This window comes from Austrofundulus limnaeus, unplaced genomic scaffold (genome assembly GCF_001266775.1).
Source record: "Austrofundulus limnaeus strain Quisiro unplaced genomic scaffold, Austrofundulus_limnaeus-1.0 Scaffold65, whole genome shotgun sequence".
In the NCBI taxonomy this organism is placed as follows: domain Eukaryota; kingdom Metazoa; phylum Chordata; class Actinopteri; order Cyprinodontiformes; family Rivulidae; genus Austrofundulus; species Austrofundulus limnaeus.
In genome coordinates this window covers 373,101-379,100 of record NW_013952467.1, presented here as the reverse complement: position 1 = coordinate 379,100, position 6,000 = coordinate 373,101, and the positions used below count along the sequence as shown (strand labels likewise).

Sequence of the window (6,000 nt, the reverse complement as noted above, 5' to 3'; positions counted from 1 at the left end):
ACACACACACACACACACACACACACACACACACACACACACACACACACACACACACACAAAAACACAATTTTTATATCAATGCTAAACTTAAATGTGTGATTTAATGCAAAAAAATAAACAAACTTAAAAAGTGAAGGATATTAATACCGCCATTTTTGGCCTCAAGCCATCTAGTGACCAGAAAAACAATATGCGGTTACAGGTGGTTGAAATTAGTTTCCTTTGCTAGGTGGCTGGATTCTTATGCTACGTTCACACCGAACGCGTTTTGAGCTGCAAAGCTACATGCAAAGTCTGGTGGACGTTTCTCTAGGGGTCTTGCGGCGTGTCAAGTCTGTTTAGCGTGGCGGAAGGTGCGGTTGAATGTTTTCCGTACATGTGGTGCATCCAAAGCAGCTGATGCGCAAGTTAAAAAAAATCTGAACTTTTGCTGCTCGATGCGCCACGTCAACCAATCAGAGAGACTCATTTTTTTTTCTGTATAATGTTTTCCTGAATGTTGCTAATATGAAACAGATGGACAGAAGCTCTTTAGCTGAAACTGACCATCTGTAGTTGGTGTTCTGGCTGGAGATACCAGCACCGATGTGGGTCAGCTGCTCGTTAAACTGACCGCGGTGTTAAACTGGACTCGGGACAAAAAGATAGTTTGTCAGCTTGCAGCTCCTGGAGTGGTGAAACTAAACAAACAAACCGCCTCAAAATTATCTGGTGGATTTATTATCTGGTGTGCGCAATGTTTGCTTGCTATTTAGTAAATAAAGCAAAGCCATTTCTTTATTTTATCTTTATTTCATCCGCCGTTGAGATGGACCGGAAAAAAACCAAGACGCTCCTCCCTCTTCAGACGCGCATCTAGTCTGTCCCAGTCTGAATGTAGCGCATCTTACTTGAGGCGTTGGGCGCATTTTTGCTGCTCAAAACGCGTTCGGTGTGAACGTAGCATTAGAGATAGGGTGAGAAGTTCAGTTTTCTGGGAGACACTCAAAGTAAAGCCGCTGCTCCTCCACGTTGAGAGGAGACAGTTGACGGGGTTCAGGCATCTGGTAAGGACGCCTCCTGGATGCCTCCCTAGGGAGGAGCTTCAGACTGAGTGGGAGGAGACCCCAGGGAAGACCCAGGACACGCTGGAGAGAATATGTCACTCGACTGACCTGGAATCATCCCAAAACAGCTAGAAGAGGTGCCTGGGGTAAAAGAGGTCTGGGCCTCTCTGCTTAAGATGCTGCCCCCAGGACCCGACTCTGAAAAAGCACAAAATAATGGATGGATGGATGGATGAATCTACGAATGGATGGATGGATGGATGGATGGATGGATGGATGGATGGATGGATGGATAGATGGGTGATAATACTTGTTCTGCCCTGAGCTGTTGGATTTAAATAACTGTGGTCCCCTGAGCAATTTAGTTGATTAGCCCATAGGGTTGGACATAATTGTATCATGTGCAATTAATCATCAGAAAAACATTAATCAATTATTTTTTGGGACTTGACGATTAATACAATTAATGCTACTACCAGGCAGACTGACTGGAGATTTCTCCAGTCAGTCTGCTCGGTGCTCATCTCCACTTCAAAAATGACGAATGTTAAAAAAAGTTCTGCAATTTATTTATCTATCAACACAATTTAAAATTTGATTTATAGCCTGAAGTCTGTAACTTCAACACAGTTTGGAACAGATTTTTACAAAGAGCAAATCTTTCCCACTAAATTAGTCATGTGACCAGGACATAAGGGTGTCCAGGGACTCCAGGGGATAATCGTCAAATTAATCGTTATCGGCTTAATACCACAATTAATCATGATTATTTTTTCCCAATATTGCCCAACCCTATTAGCCCATATATTTGTCTCAAAACAAGCTGATCTAAAGCCAGCCTTGGCCATAACCTACATCTCCCATAATATATGTTGATTATGCATGGGAACTCCCTGTTGGAAAGTGGGAGAGTTCAGAATTCGACTTACCTCAACTCAGCATAGAGAAAACTCTTACTTTTAATAGTATTTCTGTATTATTTATTTCAGATTCAGTTGTACACACAGTACTCGTCAGTGTTTACAAGAGGACGTCTTAAAACGCTGCTTCCATGCAGGAAATACCGCATAGAGCCAAGTTATTATTTGTTGGCGATGATCAGCCGTAGCAGTGAGATGTTTCGTGTTTAGTCAAAGTTAAACACAAAACATCAAAGTTTATTATAAAGGGCCATTGTAATAATCATGTGGACCTCGGTGAAAATGAGTTTGACACCCATGCCTTAAGTCTTCACAACTATTTTTTTTTACTTTCAAAGTTTCCAAATTAACTTCAATTCCAGATTTATTTATTATTTTAGGTTTTTGAGTCAATCTTTTGCTTTGGCCTGTTTTTCTAAAAATAGGTTTGGATTAGTCCAAAAGGCAATACCTGCAGAGTAGAAGAAAACCAATCTGAGAGGTGAAGGAGGAAACCTAAGTGGTGTTTTCTGTTTCAAACAATATGGATAATATTAAAGTGCATTGATGAGAGCAAATTTCATTTTTACCACAGAGGTCATGATGAGTCAGGACTCGGCCTCTGCAACATGTACACTGAAAGTTGTTGGAACATGTGGCTCATATATTAGATTTGGAAAATAGTTTGATTTAACAAAAAAAAGAACAATTGTTGGAGTATTCTCGTGCATGTCTACAGTTTCCAGTCCATGCAGAAATTTCCACTAAAACAGTATCTGCTTTTAATGCAGTGTCATGTGAAGGGTTGAAGTTCATTTCTGTGGATTCTCTGAAACACTTAATGATATTTTGCACTGTAACGAAACCCAGAAATGCATAGCAATTTTACAAATATTGTTCTTTAATGCTTTGTTTGTCCACATGACTCAGCCTTTCTGGCATGCTCCAACACTGACCTGTTACATATTAGCCTAATTAGTTGTGGGATTTTCTACCAGATGTTTTCTTTTCTCTAATTTTGATTGCACAATGTTTTCTGCCATTTTTTTGCCCTTTTTTGACCCTTTTTTAATGTACGTAACATAAACATTTGATATATTCTTCTGGCACTTTATTTTATTAGGATTAAATTGTTCATTAATAACTTAAACTTAACTTAAAATCTGGAACTCCCTAAATTTTAACAGTCGAAATTTATGTTTAGCTTTTTTTTTCAAATGGTGGTTGCAACCATCTTTGAATTATGATCTCCTGTTATTTATGTACTACTTTTGCATCTGTTCTTACAATTAACGAAATCTTTCAGGTCTATAAATATCAAACTAGAAACACAATATATAACAGTAAAGTATTTGACTGTATGACTTTGCACATGTGCAAAAGATGTATGCTCTTTTTTTATTTGAATCAGCGATAAGGGCCAAAGAGCTGACCTTAATTTAATTGATCACAAGCCACCTTAAGATGGAGCTTTTCTTGCAACTCCCTTTCCTGTCCAGTGTTGTATCTTGTTCAACAGGTTTGATGGACAGCAGGAATGCAGGCTGAGTGATCTGTTTTGCTGTGGCAGGCCGTTCTCTGGATGTTCTCGAACAAACAGAGTGGTGCCATGTCCTATTTTTTAATGGGCTTGACACGTCACTGTTCAAACTCTCAACTAAGCTGGTCCCCAGGAGTACGTGAAAGAGAGCAAACAGTGCTCTAATACTTTACCAATCTGACCTTCTTCTAACTGGATGTACACAAACAGACAAACACACCTCTTACCCAGGAAGTTCAAAAGGGTGTGAGAAATGATAACAAAGAATTTGTGTTGCAGCCAAATAAAATAAAGCAGTAAAAATGCAGCTTAAGCTTTTTAAAACATGAGCAGAGCTTAGCTAATTTGTTTTAGCATCTTAAAATAACCTAAATGTGAATATATAATTTTTTTATTATTCTCTTTAATGAATGATTTTCCATTGCCCCAATGCGAAGCAAAACCATTGTGTTTTAATGCACCACAGCTCTCATAAACATGAGGGGGTGGGTGCTGTTTGTCATGTTCGAGCAGCATATGAGTGCAGTGTTTTGGCTTGTGTATGTCGACCCAATTAAGTGGGGGCAAACGCTCAGGGGGAAAAAATGGTGGTAAAACTGTGGGAAAATCTGAAAGCTCATAATGTGCTTGATTTTCACTGAAATGTAAAGAAAGTGTACAATGACTATTTTTTATAAGTGACATGGAAAAACATGGAGGAATCACAAAGTGCTCCCCGGTTGCGTGCACACTGCTGTGCGACTCGGGCTCATTTAGTTTATGTAAGTACGTGTGAAAGCACTGAATGTGTCTGGGCCTGTGTGTCGCTAGAATTCAGCCAAGCGTCCTGCCATGTTGTTGTTTTATTTTTTAATTTTTTTTTCTTTCTGAAAGGAACCAAACAACCTCTACTGCTTTTATACATCCCTCACTTTACGGTGTTTTCTTTCCCTTTTTTTCCTTTAAATATGTGATATATGGGACATTCCTTTGCAGTTGTGTAACATGATTTGAAGCAAAAAAAAAAAAAAGGTGAGACAGAATGACATGTAAATAAAAGGGAGATTGAGGGGAAAATGGTTCATCTTGTAGAGCTTCGTGTCCTACGGTGTGCTCATATTTCTCAGCCCATTTCACAGCGGTGGGTAGCTGGCTTATCGTCAGCCTCCTCAGCTTTTTTTTCCCTTTTTTTCTTTTTCTTCCCCCCTCTGTCACGCGTGGCCTGCCCTAATCTCTCCTGTGTACTATAAACCACACCTAATAACCCTGCGCACGATTAAAGCAAACATTTTAATAACAGCCTGCCTCATTATCAGCTCACATTGAGGAAAATGAGTGGTTAAGCTTGAGCTTACGTGGAGCCCAGAGAACAAGAAATCTTGCTTTATAGAGAGACTGATGGGGGATAAAAACAACTTATTTAGTACTTTTGGTTTGTTTTATTTTTCCAAATATGATTTAAAAATGATAATTTGTGAAAAAGTAATGGCAGATTTCTATTAGAGGGTACATTTTTTGCAGTTTATGTAAAGTTGCAAAAAAGAAAGTGAGCTGCAAGACTGAATGTGGCACATTGCTCTAGAGGGTGCTGTTTACTGAGAAAATCTGCTTTCCTCAACTTTCTCTTCAGCCCTCACTAGATTGACTTCTCTTCTGTCGAAACACACGTTTATTTTTTTCCTGAAAATTAATTTCAAATTCAGAAGTCTTATTGTTATAACTAAAACCTTGCCTAGTTGTTGTTATGTAGGGTTTTCACATCCGGCACTCCAAGAAAAAAAAAAAAAAAAAAAAAAAAAAAAAAAACATCAGACAAATGAAAATTAGAAGGTCAAGGCTTTCCCTTCTGAAAATGCATGTGTGGTTTTGTGCTGCAGGGCTTCTTCGACATGTCATTAGCCATCCTAATCCCACCGTGTGTCATCCCCACCTGTGTGTCCACAGCAGCGCATACAGAAGCGAACAGATGTTTACACGGCTTTCACACAGCCAACAAGAGCAGATGATGAGCCGTCAGTCAGACATCAGCTGGCACAACGTACACGAAGAAGAATGCGTCCACGGCGATGGTTCCACCTGTGCTGTCTGTGATTTCCTGTGGTGTGTAATCCCTAACATCGCCCGTGTTTATGCCTGTGTTTTAGTTACAGGCTCGACGCTCGGATGCTTGGGTGCTTAACCAGCATCTTTGTTTCACTTGCTCCTCAGAATGGCCCTGGGGCATCCTCTCTGTTTCGCCACACACAGGCTCATCCCTAACGTGCATGAATGTAGTCAGCTCTCATTGTATAGCCTTATACTGTACATGTGTAGTCATATTTATTAAAATGAAATGAAATGGCTTTTTTATTGTTCGCATCAGGAGGGAAAATGCAATGTTTTTTGTTGTCTGAGTGCACCTGTTTGTAGCATAAGCGTTTAAATTACCTCATGAACCATTGGGCAGATTTTTGTTCAAAAATCATAATTTTTTGCATTCAACCCAATTCATGACGACCATCACAACTACTAAATTTTAGCCAACACATACTGG

The 6,000-nt window shown here is 39.5% G+C and overlaps 1 long non-coding RNA gene across 4 annotated transcripts in view; it reads left to right on the top strand.

Moving 5' to 3' along the window:
* Positions 1-6,000, top strand: part of LOC106518678 (uncharacterized) — a 60,096-nt gene that overhangs the window by 34,891 nt on the left and 19,205 nt on the right. For 2 of the 4 annotated variants that reach the window (XR_001310348.1, XR_001310346.1), the window contains exon 2: positions 5,412-5,567. The exons of the other annotated variants lie outside the window; for them this stretch is intronic. This is a non-coding gene — a long non-coding RNA (uncharacterized LOC106518678). The remainder of the gene's footprint in view (positions 1-5,411; positions 5,568-6,000) is intronic. 4 annotated transcript variants of the gene reach the window in all.